Source organism: Monodelphis domestica, chromosome 2 (assembly GCF_027887165.1).
Source record: "Monodelphis domestica isolate mMonDom1 chromosome 2, mMonDom1.pri, whole genome shotgun sequence".
In the NCBI taxonomy this organism is placed as follows: domain Eukaryota; kingdom Metazoa; phylum Chordata; class Mammalia; order Didelphimorphia; family Didelphidae; genus Monodelphis; species Monodelphis domestica.
The window spans coordinates 4,745,261-4,759,621 of NC_077228.1; positions in this window are offsets into that span (position 1 = coordinate 4,745,261).

The following is a 14,361-nucleotide window of genomic DNA, read 5'->3' on the forward strand; positions in this document are numbered from 1 at the left end:
ATTTAAATATGTGAATGTTAATCAATTACAGGGTATCTTCGTGGCTTTGCTTTAAGTTAGTATGAGTACTTTAGAAGTATGACATGAGGCAATATCTATCTACAAAATGTCCATGAGATTATAGATTAAATGTTGCAAGAGAATTTGGGGACCACATAATCCAAACTTTTCAGTTTATAGATAAAGAACTGTCCTTAGACATCCCCAAAGTTCCTAACCCAGCATATCAGTGGTATAACTTGAATAGAGGTCTTCTTGCCTCTAAGGCTCATTCTATCCACTTCATAAAACACCATGATAATCATATCATGACCTCCAGAGAGTTCATCTCAATCGATTCAGATGCATTATTTGTCATTGAGTCTTTTATGAAATGAAATTTTAACCCCTTAAATATGACTGAATTGCAATCAAGTGCATTTGTGATAAATTAACAGAAAAAGATCATTGAGAACACATGTTAAACTAAACTGGATCATCATCATGGTAGTAATTATGCAATATCTAAACAGAATGTATCTTCTTCATACATGACTTACTGACATCAAAAATGGGAAGAAAAACCCTGGATTGGTCTATTAGTACAACTTCTTGACATTTTTTCTTTTATTGTTTACACGATGTTTACTATAAATATGGTTGTCCCAATTTTATCAATGAGGAAATTGAGGCTAAAAGAATTTTGATGACTTCATCAAGTCAGCAACCCACAAGGTCAGTATTGATAGCCAGACCCCTGAGTCCTTCCACTTTACCAGTCTCGCCATTGGCATGACACTTAATTCACCAGTAGTAGTGAGTCAGGGGAAGATAAAGCTACACATGGAAAATGGAAAGATAAATGGTCCTTTTCATTGACCTAATTAACAAGAAAAGAACTGAGCTAACATTTATAAGGAATTTTGTTAATATGGCAAATGCTTTATAATTATTAGCTAGGATGAAGAGGAGGAGGACTTCTAGAATCTCAAAAGGCCATTAGTACATTATGATATTTGAGTCTCACAGCAAGACCAAGAGATAGGAATCTTATTAAGTTTGGGAGCCATGTTCAGATAGGGGAATATATCAGTCTGGGAGATCCAAAAATAGAAATTCTCTCCAATTGTCCCACCTAACAATACTCCTATAATTAAAATCTTAAGAGCAGTCCAGGGCATTGACTGATTATGTGAATTGTCTATTACAGATATAATATGTCAAAGTCAGAAATGAAACTCAGATCTTCCTAATACTAAGGCTGATCCTGTCTCTGGTTCACTTAATTCTCAAGTTAGATGATGCAGCTAATTTATTCATTCTTTTGTAAATAAGGAAACGGAAGCTCAAGGTGGTGATGCTTACAGAGAGACATTGCATGAGACAATAAAAACCCAGAAATTCCTGACTCCAAATACAGCTCTTAATATATTGTTCTACCCCTCAAGAAGGAAAAATGGGTAGGAAAAGGACTTTGATCCCTCTCTTACTCAGAGTCGATATAAATCTGACAAGCATATGCCATCCTGAGCCAGTTTGTATCTGAGATAGGGCCAGATCCTGTGGTGCTTCTTTCATTTAATGCAGGGTCTTTGGGGGCTTTGAAAAGTAAGAGGCACAAACATCTAAGGATTGGCGTCCATGTCAATGCTTGCTGCCAGACTAAGTGAGGAGTGATCTTGAATTGAATCACCAAACTTTATAAGATTCATAGTACAAGAAAAAAATGAAACGTAGGTCCTGGACCATTAGGTACCAAAATTTCAGAGTAACAATCCCAGAATTAGAAGGGCTTTCCTTCTGTGTCCATCTAGCTCAACCAGTTCCTGAATAGGAATACCCTTTAAAGCAAATATGGTGAGGGTCAGCTAGTTTACTTGCGGAATGAGAGCCAGGTCTAGAAACAGAAGGTCGTAGGTTCAAATATGGCCTCAGACACTTCCTTACTGGATGACGTTGGGCAAATCACATGACCCCAATTGTCTAGGATTTGCCATTCTTCTGCGTTGGGAGGGATACACAGTATTGATTCTAAGACAGAAGGTAAGCACACACACACACACACACACATATGGTTGGGTGTCCCATCTTTGCTGAAGACCATCAGGATAAGGACCCATTGCCACCTCTTTAAGTTGAGTCTACTTTTTAAAAACTTCAATTATTAGAGTTTTTTCTTCACATCAAATCTGAATTTGATTTTCTGTTTCTGCCACTGATTGAACTTTGCTTTGCTCTCTGAGTTCAAACAGAACAAGTTTCTGTTTCTTACACAGGAGTTATTCTCAAATCAGTCAATAGATTTAGAGCTAAAATGGACCTTCAAGTTAATCTGGTCCAACATGTTAATTTTACACACGAAGAATTTTGGAGCTAGCCATGGTAAGTTATGTGTTCAAGGCCCCCAAATAATAAATAGCAGTCCTGGGATTGAATAGTATAAATCAAGTCCCCTACAAGACCATTCGGGATAGCACTGAACACTGACATAATCAGTCCTGGCTCACACCAAACAAGCTACATATCCACCAAGGTTCTGACAGTAACCAGATGGCAAAATGGATGGCCACTACCCTCAATTCAACTTGTCTTCTGTCAGGGACCTTATCATTGACACCATTAATATTATACTGCGGCTGTCCCGGCAACCATAGGAGAAGAATTACTGTTATCTCACTGTCTAAGCACTGGTGTTCAGAAAATTCCCTGCCATTAAGACATTGTACAGTAATCCAGTGAGTGCATAGACATGCGTCAGATCCAAATGGGGGGGCCACTGGGAACACTTGTGCAATAAGCCCAAGTCAATGCTTGAGCAATAAAAAACTTGTTGAACTTTAGAATATTACCATTCCCTCCAATGAGATTCATCCAAACTCAAGCTATGGCCCAGTATTTGGACAGAAGTATAATGCTGACAGAGATGGCTAGTTCATTGAGCAGCATCAGAATGGATCTGAAATCCAGGCAGCTAAAATGTTGACCAGCTGGATATTTGATTTGATTTTTTCTATTCATTGATCAGAATGTGCTTAAATATTTTACTAGAAGGCCATCCAGATGAAGTCTTCCACCTCATGCTAGTGAAGCCCATAACTAAAAAATAAAATAAAATAAAATAAAAAAATCCCATGTTCTATTGACGAAGAGAGATACCAAATGCTGAGTTGTATTTTTCAAAAGGCCACATACTTGTTTCCCTTAAGAAACCCCAAGCCCTAGTGCCTTAGGAGACCCGAAACAATTTCAGGAATGGCTCCTCCTTGTGTGCTCTTTTTAAACATTCATTTCCACTCATCTCTAATGGCCTCTGTCTGTGAACAACCAATCAGCTCCCACCTCCAATCCTGGAGAGAAAAGCAGTATTCCTGCTCAAAGATTTATTAGGCTTTACTCATTGCAAAGCTCAAAGATTTCCCCTGGCTGCAAGAATTAAAAACAATACCAAACCAAACAAAATGAAATAATATAAACCAACGAGAACAACGTGGCTCTCTTCATGGAGTTACATAGGCTCAGCTTCTTGCCCATAAGCTGCCAGGATCAAAATCAGGACCCAAGTCAGGATTCTTTGAGCTCATTACATTGTTGAGGTAAACACATTTGTGGAGCTCATTATAGGAAACATAGAGGAGATCATTAAAATCCTTCCCAAAAAACGTATCCATTTATAGATGGATCCATCTGTACTGACGGCCACTCAGCTATGTGTTTTTCCATCAACATGTGTAAATGTAGTGGGATTTAAATTGCTTCTCTACAATGCGACCACAATTTGGTTCTAGTTCCCTCATTGTATATTATATTCTTTCTGAGTATTTTTGTTGGGTCCCTTGAGTGGTAATTGGCATTCATCCCTCACATGTTGTTTCATCATGCGCCTTTCTCCCCGGGTTCTGAATTTGACTGTGAAAAATACAGGTCTCTGAGTCCCCAGAATTCATATTTAGGGAGCTCTCTTCTGGCTAAATAGGCAAAGAAGGGAGCAGGCACTTGGAAAGAGAATAAAATGCATTTAACAGAGGGGAAAAGGTTGTCTATTTTGTGGCTTGGCACAGTAATTCCTTTTTCTCAAGTAATGCTCTGAATTTTTAGAGATGCTTTTCTTTCTGGAATGCCAAGTACTCCATGGCACAGGTGGAAAAGTGCAGGTAAGAGGATTCCCAGCAGAGATGGCTAGTTAGTGGGGATCCCGAGATCCAGCCCTGGCATTAGAATCAGAGGATTTTAGGAATAGCCTCTGGAGGGAACATGAGAAACCATCTCAGGCAATCTCTTCATTTGCTCAGATGGAGAAGCAAAGGACCCGAAGGTGTGAGTGATTTTCTAAGGTCTCAGAGTTAGTATTGCCACAGTCAAGATCAAAATTAAAAGTCCCATCAGGGCCAAGACCTGCTTTCCTTATACACTAGCCATGTAGAGGGGTGGCTAGGTGAATAGAGCCCTGGAGTCCAAATCAAGACCTGAGTTTGAATCCTACCTCTGACCCTCATTACCTATGCAATACTCTGACAGCTAAGTCAAGCTCTCTAAACTGGAGTTTCCTCATCTGAAAATCTTGAATCCCAAGAGCACCTACCTCTGAGGATTAGAATGAAAAATTGAAATGAATGCTTAGATACCTCTTTGTGTAATATACATCTACACCCACTTGATTCCATGTGGGTAGGGAATGCCCATTGCAGTAGATCCCATAAAGAATGTAGGTGGCCAAGCCCTCTGCCCAATTGGGACGTCTACCATTTATATGATACATTAAGGTTTCTGAAGCACCCTAATGCCCACATACACACATATACATGCCAGAACACATATATATATATAATATATATATGTATAGATCATTATATCTCTATAATATAAATATATTAGAGTGCATTCTAATACCCCCCAAAATGTATCTATTCCCAATATATATTTAGAGTACACTCTGGTATACTGACATAAGTGTGTAGCAGAGAGTACTCTAGTGTGTGTGTGTGTGTGTGTGTGTGCGTGCGCAAACTTTAAAACACCTTAGAAATGGGCAATGTTGTCATTAAACAAGAGACTGGGCCATTTGGCTCCCCCCAAGGGAGTTCCTTACACAGATGGGGTAGGTTCAGATCCTACACGGTCTCCAGGAGATTATTATGATGCATATGTTGAGTATTTTATGATAAGCAAAGCATTTTCCTCATGACAGCCCTGGGAAATAAGCAGAAGTGATCCAGCTTTAGACAGCTCTACTCTCTGGGTGACTCTGAGTAAATCACATAACTGCCTTCTGCCTCCATTTCCCCAACTGTAAAAAGAGGATAATAGAAGCATCTACCTACCTCTCAGGGTTGTGGTGAATAAAAAAGGCATTGTCCCAACCCAAGCATCTTGTAAACTCCTCAGAGCTGTAGACACAACAAGTCTCATTTCCCAGGATTCTCCCTGCCTTCCAGGTCCCTTTGCCCAGCTTTCCCAAGTGTCTCCTTCATGGATTTCATGGAATTTTCCCCTTGGTTAAACTGGCCTCTTCCTGAATTTATTTGTGATTGAGTGTCACATGGTCTGCCCTTAGCTCTGGGCCTTTTTCATATCCTATTCCTCTGAAATTCTTCACTTGAAGGCACAGTGTAGAGCCCAGGAGTGCCCTCAGAGCGGCCAGATACAGGTGATTTCTTTTTCCCCTTCCTCTGGCCATTGGGTCCATCTCACCTTTGTCTTTCCAGTGCTTTGTAGCAGGGTTCCTTAAGTCCATTCCTCATTCCAACTCTGTCCTCAGATTACATACAAAAAATGAATTGGGCAATGTTTGCAGCCCCCCCATTGCAGCTAGTCCCTCCCACTTTGTACAAATAGAATGAATCTCTGGTGAACTGAACTGAATCCTTTTGGTTCTTTCATTTTAGTTCAGTGGGAGTTCAAGAAAATGAAGAATGACTTTGAGAAATAGAAGATGAATTAACATCAAAAACAACCAGTCAATTCCCAGCCCCATGACAAGTCTGGCAGGGAGACCCGGCAGATAGAGACAGATGAGTTTCAGAGTCAGGAAGACCTGGGTTCATGTCCAGTGTCTGACACACAGGATTTTCCTGGATAAATCAATTAACCTCACAGTGTCCCAAAAGACTTCCTAAGGATTTAAGCTGTATTCTGTATTGTTCCTTACCTGACAATCCCAATAGCAATGTAATCCCAGATCTAGTTTAAAAGAAATAGCATCAAGTCTGTTTTTCCTCCTTCAATAGAAAATAGAATATTGTTGGTTGTCTAACAAAAATTAGATATTTCATTTTATATGCAAATCTCTCATTAGAAACTTCTTCCTTATTGAATGTAGGCTACCATGATAAGCAGCATTTATATACTTCCTTAAGGTTTATAGAAACCTTTATAAGTATAATTGCATTTCACTAGGTAGGAGGAAGTGTAGCTGAAACTGAGACAGAAAGAGGAAGTGACTTGTCCAGGGTTTCAGAGTTAGTAAATATCTCAGGTGAGATTTGAACTCACATCTTTCTGACCGCAAATTCAGCACCATACTCACTCTTCCTCCTGTCTATCTAGGAAGAATACTAAACCTGAATTTCCTGACAAGTTTTTTAACATTCTCTTAAATTTCCATGATATCATAGAGTTTCTGCCCTAACTTCAGTATTTATAATAAGTCATCATTTAAGCAAAATTTTACATTGAAGAGAGGGACTTCCTAACACAACAGCCTTGGCAGGATGATGGTATGAGCCCGAGTATACAGAGGGAGATGGCAAATAAAAAAAAACCCTAATTAAAATTAACTTGTCCCCCAGTACATTCCATCTACCAATCTAAGAGCTTCATGAATATCTTGATTCACACATTGTGCTTTCCACTTTCCAGATAACCTAAACCTCACTCGAGATTGTCTCCTGACATTATTGTACGTTTTAAAAGTCTTTCTACTAATCAAGTAGTCAAAGTTGAAGAATCTTTTGTTCTATCATTATCTATTGAAACATCAGAACAGGTCATGTAGAGACAAATAAAATCTTTTTTTTTTCTGAATCAGCCATGTTGTAAGAATAAGAACCATAATAGTATTTAACAAATAATAGATTTTCTAGAAGATATTAATATTTACAGCATATTTAACAGACATCATTTATTGGAACCTTACAATAATCACATAGGTTAACAAGTGATGATTTTACAGAGGAGGATACTGAGACCTAGAGAACTAAAATGGCTTGACCATTCTACAAATCTACTAAGTTCAGAAGCAGTAAATGGCCACTGTACTCAAAATCTGGCTATTTGAAACAAAACCAACTCTGGGAAGATAAACAAAAAGCATTGAGCCTGCCTTCAATGAGGGAAAATTCCAAATGGGGGGGGGGCACATGCCAACAGCTGTTTCTGTTGTTTATCCTTTATTTAAAGGATCAGTGACATCACATCATGGGGTGATGCTTTATCTTGTCCATGAATTAGATGGAAATGAGGCAGAGTTGCACAAAGTCATCAGCTTTACTCTTTTCTTCCAGAGACATCCATGTTCAGTGGCAGGAAAAACATTGGGATGACTGGGCAGGGCCCAGGATGCACTGGATGATCTTGGCTTCTATGATGTTTGACTAAGCTCTAAGCTCTTTGTAGATCCTACTTTAGCCACCTTCAGGGTCTTTGGAAGAAGTTTTCACTTCCCTGGAGTAGACATCTCTCTAACTCATAGATGGATTTGAGGTCAGTTGGTTACCTTCGGCCTATCATCTGCCAGGATAGTTTCACCTGGGTGTGACCATTGTGAATACTCCAGCTCCTTGGAGTCACAGATCATTTTACCATGGGTGAAAGAAAGGTGGACACCAAAGATGGATGAGTAGCTCTGAAAAGAGGTTCACAAGCTTTTATACCAGAAGTACTGTCCCTCCCTGAACACTCCATAGTCATCAAATAATTATGTATATAGAGATGAATATAGTTTAAGTGAAAAGATTGTGAGAATTTAATTTTCATATTTTGTATTGTTTTTACATGAGGATACTGAATTATAAAATCAGTTCTTCTATATGAGGGGAAATTCTGGAATCAGGTCTCAGACTGGGCTCCATTCAGTCTCTAGATGTTTGCATTCTCTTATTCCTGAGAAATGTGATCTTTTCACAGATTCTAAAAGGAAATTCTGCACTGCTACTTTTCTGGCATATGTGTAAAACTTCACCTGACAGTTTGGGCAAGGGATGAAGGTCTGATGGACCACCTACTAATTAGCTGATTTCCAATTAGAAATGACTGGGGATTTTCAAGGGATAAACTGAATAAAGGACTCCCCAAAATACAAATAGGGGCTTGGCCAGGAGTTTCTCTTTGTCTTATGAAGGTCAAGAGAACCACTTGCTCATCATTAGGATGTCTTTACTGGTCAAAAAACAAATTATTTTAAAATCAAGAAAAACTGTCTCTAAAGAATCTCAATCAGGGCGGTAGCTGGGTAGCTAAGTGGATTGAGGGCCAGATCTAGAGCCAGGAAGTTAGAGGTTAAAATGCGGCCTCAGACACTTCCTGGTCAATATAAATCAATACATAGTATTGATTCTAAGGTATGAGATAAGTGTTTAAAAGAAGAAAAAGAATATCACAAGATCATTTTAGATGGAAGGTACTACTACTCTTTAGGTAGATGAGAGAGAGAGAAAAATAGTGAGAGAGAAAGAGAGAGAGACAGAGAATGAGGGAAGGAAGGAAGGAAGGAAGGAAGGAAGGAAGGAAGGAAGGAAGGAAGGAAGGAAGGAAGGAAGGAAGGAAGGAAGGAAGGAAGGAAGGAAGGAGGGAGGGAGGGAGGGAGGGAGGGAGGGAGGGAGGGAAGGAGGGAGGGAGGGAGGGAGGGAGGGAGGGAGGGAGGGAGGGAGGGAGGGAGGGAGGGAAGGAAGGAAGGAAGGAAGGAAGGAAGGAAGGAAGGAAGGAAGGAAGGAAGGAAGGAAGGAAGGAGGGAGGGAGGGAGGGAGGGAAGGAAGGAAGGAAGGAAGGAAGGAAGGAAGGAAGGAAGGAAGGAAGGAAGGAAGGAAGGAAGGAAGGAAGGAAGGAAGGAAGGAAGGAAGGAAGGAAGGAAGGAAGGAAGGAAGGAAGGAAGGAAGGAAGGAAGGAAGGAAGGAAAGGAATATATTAATCCCTTTGAATCCTAGGTCATTGTCTGGCATACATTCTTATACCAATACTTGGATTTCACGATTGAGAAGTGACCAAATAGATTCTGTCTCTGATTTCATCTACTTGGTAACATTCTAAAATTGGACATTTTCAGTGCTAAGAAGAAGTTAGAGCAGAATCCATCTTTACATGTACCCAGAGGCATGGAACTACATGGGCATGGAGACAAGCTAAACTGTTCGAAGGGGTCACCTTTACATGGAGTATCTCACCCCTAAAGGAACTTCCTAGCACTCTGGTGGGCTGCTGTTACAAGAGCTGTTGGGATTCCTGGATAAGAAAAGGAGTTTATGTGCATATTGTTGAGGTTTTACTGCCAGAGATGCCCAGATGTTCTGCTTCTTTTCCCTGCCTACTAAAGAAATGCTCTCAGGGAGAAATAGGACCCTCTCGCACAGTAGACTCAAGTCAACTATTATTGATGATATATGCAGACATACATACATGCAGACATACATACATGCAGACATACATACATGCAGACATACATACATGCAGACATACATACATACATACATACATACATACATACATACATACATACATGTATGCAGATAGACAGACAGGCAGGGATAGCTAGAGAGATCAAGGGGTTCACCCTTCTAAAACTGCTGGAGTCCAGCGTTTCTCATCTGACCCGTTTCCTAAATCACTTAATGCTGCTAAGAGCCGATGATGATTAACCCTATTATAGTCTAAGAGAATGTTCGTTCTCAGCTAAAACTAGGACTGCAACCAGACCACGAGGGCTACTTCAGTAGCTCAGCTCTAGACTTCATGTCTGCGGGCCCAACTTCTGCATACAAACTGATCCCCGGAAGCTGCTCCTCATGTGCTCCCCTCCAGTTATGTCACCCCGTCATCCCACACGGTGCCATTTATATGATTCCGTAATGCGTGTATGCACACATATATAGATCCAAACACACACTCATATGGATGTGACTATGCGTATTTATATATACTATTTGTATGCAGCAGGCTCTTTCCAGGCTCTTGCTAAACTGATTCATGCATATGTATATATACTCCATGAAGAACACATAGAATCTTAGGGATGCAGATCTGTGTAGAAGCTGGATTTCAGCTCAGGGCTTCCTGAATCCAGGCCTGCCACTCTATCCACTGGGCCGCCTAGCTGTCCCCTTTTAAAGACTGTATAGATAAATCCCTTGACTGTGGGAAGAGGAGCTCCACACTAGGAATGTCCTAGACTGACAAAATCAGGCAAATATCATTTTCCTACCGTGTGTATCTGTATGTGTGTTTATCCTAGTCAAGTCGCCTCACCCTACTGCCTCAGTGTCCTCATCTGGAAAATTAGCTGGAGAAGAAAATGGCAAAGCAGCCCAGGCTCTTCTCCAAGAAAACCCCAAATGCCATCCCAAAGGGTCAGACGGGACTGAACAAGGACAGTCTTAAAGAATAACACAGTCTAGCTCGAGTGCTGTTGGGCTGCGGTTACACGTGACAAGGCTGGTCTGTTTCAGAAACAGAACTCAAGCCCAGGCTGTTTGGCTCCCCAACGAGCCTTCTACTCACCAGACCCCACCCCTGACTCCCATAAAACCCAATAGAATGCCTCGAAACTTACTTGTGTGGCAGTTTCTGTACAGACTTGTGAGGCGCTGTTACTGCACGTGGGCACCGGATTCTCAGAATCACCCTGCGAGGTATTATTAGCTCCAGTTACAGAAGAGCTTCCAGAGTTGGCCCACGTTCTCGCAGGTACTAGGTATCCGAGGTTGGGTTTGAACAAGCCTTTCTCGGTTCCTGTTAGACAACTCTTGTCTTTTTCTGAAATTATTCCTTTGATGTAGCACTAAGTTATAAATTAACGATACTAACAAAATCAGAAAAAAATAGCGTACACGAAATGAATGTCGATGGCACATCGGAAAAGCGTAAAAAAGCATGGAAACAAAAACGCAAAATCAAGCCTATTCACTTCTGTCCAATTGGCTGGAGGGGGGCATGGTAGGAAACAAACTCGGTTGAATCAAGTGGCATTTCTTTTAGGTGTCCTTCTACATACTTCCTGCCTCACTGGAAATTTTTCCTTTGAATACTTGCCTTTTGGTTTCTGCTTTAGAAGGAGTCTATCCTGTCATAATGAGAGTATAAGGACTAGTCTAGAAAGTAATTCAGATTTAAAAATCTTTCTAGGGGCAGCTATGTGGCAGAGTGGGTGGGGGTCCAAGGCCTGGGTTCACATCTGGCATCAGACACTTCCTAGCTTTGTGACCCTTGGCAAGTCACTTTACCACATTTGTCTAGCCCTTACTGCTCTTCTGCTTTGGAATTGATTTTTAGTATTGATTTTATGACAGAAGGTAATGGTTTTTAATAAATAAAAATTTTAAAATCCCTTTAAATTGCACCTTGGTGTAGAGATTATAGAGCTGGCCTAAAGTATGACCAGGAAGACCTGAGTTCCAGTCCCACAACTCACCCTTATTTGCTCTTGAATCCAGGGAAGGTCACCTACCCTTTCAAAGACCCAAGTTACTCCCTTAGGTAAAACATTCCCACTGGGTAGAGCAGGCACCTCGTTTCAGAGGCTTGTGGAGATTCACAATGCTGGACTTCCAAATAATAGGTTTGGTCCATCTCTTATTCATAATTCTATCACTGTAATCCTGTTCCCTACCATCTCTAATCTAGGTGTGGAGTTCCTCCTCTACCCTTCCCCAAGAGAACAGTATCCTAACCTGAGACCCACAGACCCAGCTCTTTTTTAAAATTTAAACCCTCACCTTCCATTTTGGAATCATACTGTGTATCAGTTCCAAGGCAGAAGAGTGGTAAGGGCTAAGCAATGGGGGTTAGGTGACTTGTCCAAGGTCACATAGCTAGGGAATGTCTGAGGTCAGATTTAAACCCAGGACCTCCCATCTCTAGGCTTGACTGTCAATCCACTGAGCTACCCAGCTGCCCCCAACCCAGCTCTTGATAGAGAGATTTCAGGGGTTCCTTGAATTTTGAAGAAAAAGAATATATTTTCATGAACCCTTAAATATAATGAAACATTCTGTTCAATTACAACTTTTAGAAGCATTATTCTAAGAAAGGGCCCACAGGCTGCCTCAGACTAAAAAAAAGGGTCCACAATACAAAAGAAACATTGGAAACTCTTAGCCTGTAAGCCAAATGCTGCATAATGCATGACTTTGATAGTATTAATCCACTGAAGACGTCCCAGCTTGAAATACTCCTGATTGCGTACTTCAGAAAGTAGGAACACTTCATATTGGCATCTTAATTCAGTCATGAATGTCGCCAATGGACTCTTTCAACCTGATAAAACATCACTTGGGTTTACAGCTTCCATACTCTAGGCCAGCACTGGCAAAGGTTTTCAGGATCTTGTGCCCAAACTGCAACTTCAAGCAGCCTGTGAGCTTCTCACATCACCGCAGAGAGTGTAGGGAAGAATTGCTTGACTTGGGCAATTGGGCAGAGGAGCAGGACATGCAAAAAATGTACTGGGGTGCTGGGAAGAGGGGGGTCAGAGCATCTCCCCCAGTTCAGCATGAGTGTCAGCACTATGCCAACACTGTTCTAGACAAACTAGACTACCATACTGGCAACCATAACATGCTGTCTCACTTCTCTATGCTTATGCATTTATATGCTTTTTTACAAATTTTCCATTACTTCTGACTACATATTGAAATTCAAGCCATTGCAGCCCTATTGCTTATGTCCTAGATCAACTGAACTATTGAGGCTTCCAATAGTAATCATCACTCCCATAGGTGAAGTGCCAGCCCTCTTCCTCCTTTCCTTTGCCCTTTTCCTATTTTTAAAGCATGTTTGCTTTATTTGTACATATGGCATTGATGGCCCCCTACATGTCTCGGTGGATAGAGAGCTGTCCCTGGAGTCACAAAGGCTTAGGGTCAAATCCAGCCGCAGACACTTTGTAGATAAGTCCCTTAATTTCTAGCTTTTCAGGTTTACTTATCTATAAAATGAAAATAGTTAATAGTGTCCAACTCCACATACATCTGTAAGGATACCATGCAATAACATCTTAAGAGGGGTTTACCAATTTCAATTGTTGTACATAGCTGAGCAATTTTAATAATAATAAGCAGTATTACTGTTTGTCAATTGAAATTCATCTAGAGCAGAGCTACTTATTTATCTTCCCCAGTGCCCAGCATAGACCCTTTCCATGATTGGCTGAGAAAAGTTTTAGTTGAGTAAGTATGTGAAAAAGATAAAAAAAATACAAACAGAATAATATCTACCTTCTCTCAAAATCAATCAGTAATATATGTGTGCACACATGTATGTGTGGGTACATGTGTGAATATATGTGTATAGACATATACATATGCACACACATACATACAAGTCTCTTATGTATGGACAACTGGCTTTTATGTCCAAAAGACCCAGTGGGTTCCTGTCTGACTTTTCATATATTTTAGCTACAATGGTGTTAGATTTTTTATGGTTTGATCTGAATATATTTAGATGGTGATCACCAGGGATTTAATTTCTAAAATCCCAAAATGAATTACTAAAATAGAAAGGAATTAATGATAGTTCATTTACAATAGAGGGAAGATATTAAGGAAGAAATAAAAGGGAGGGAGGAGAGAGAGAGAGAGAGAGAGAGAGAGAGAGAGAGAGAGAGAGAGAGAGACAGACAGACAGACAGACAGACAGACAGACAGACAGAAAGACACAGACAGACAGACAGAGAGAAAGCAAGCAAGCTCTGGCTTCCTCTGAGCCAGGAAAAATTCTCAGTCCCCAGCCAGGGGAAAGGAGTCTCAAGACAATGGGCCCTAGAGAGAAGTTTACACATCCAGAAAGTCAAGGAAACTATATCAGCCTTGCACTCACCATGGTGACTGTCTAAACGGAAAGCAATCTGAGGTCTCCTTCATGAGCTCCTCCAGAGGTCCAGTTCCACAGCCAAGTTTCTTCACTGCCAGTCTGAGTGTCTGTCTTCTAGTCTCTCCTCAAGTGTCTGTCTTCTAATCTCTCCTCTGAGTGACTATTCTTCATTCTTGATTTTCCCTTGTGTTCCTCTGTTTCCTTTATTAAAAGACCTTTTTTTCTCTTGTATCACCTGCCCTAAATTTTTATGTCTACCAATCACAGCAGACGCTATTCTCCAGGACTATCCACTCAAAGTATGAAATGGGTGTTCACACATTTTGTAGTTAGTTAACACCTTTTGTATTTAGTTAACAGCTTTTT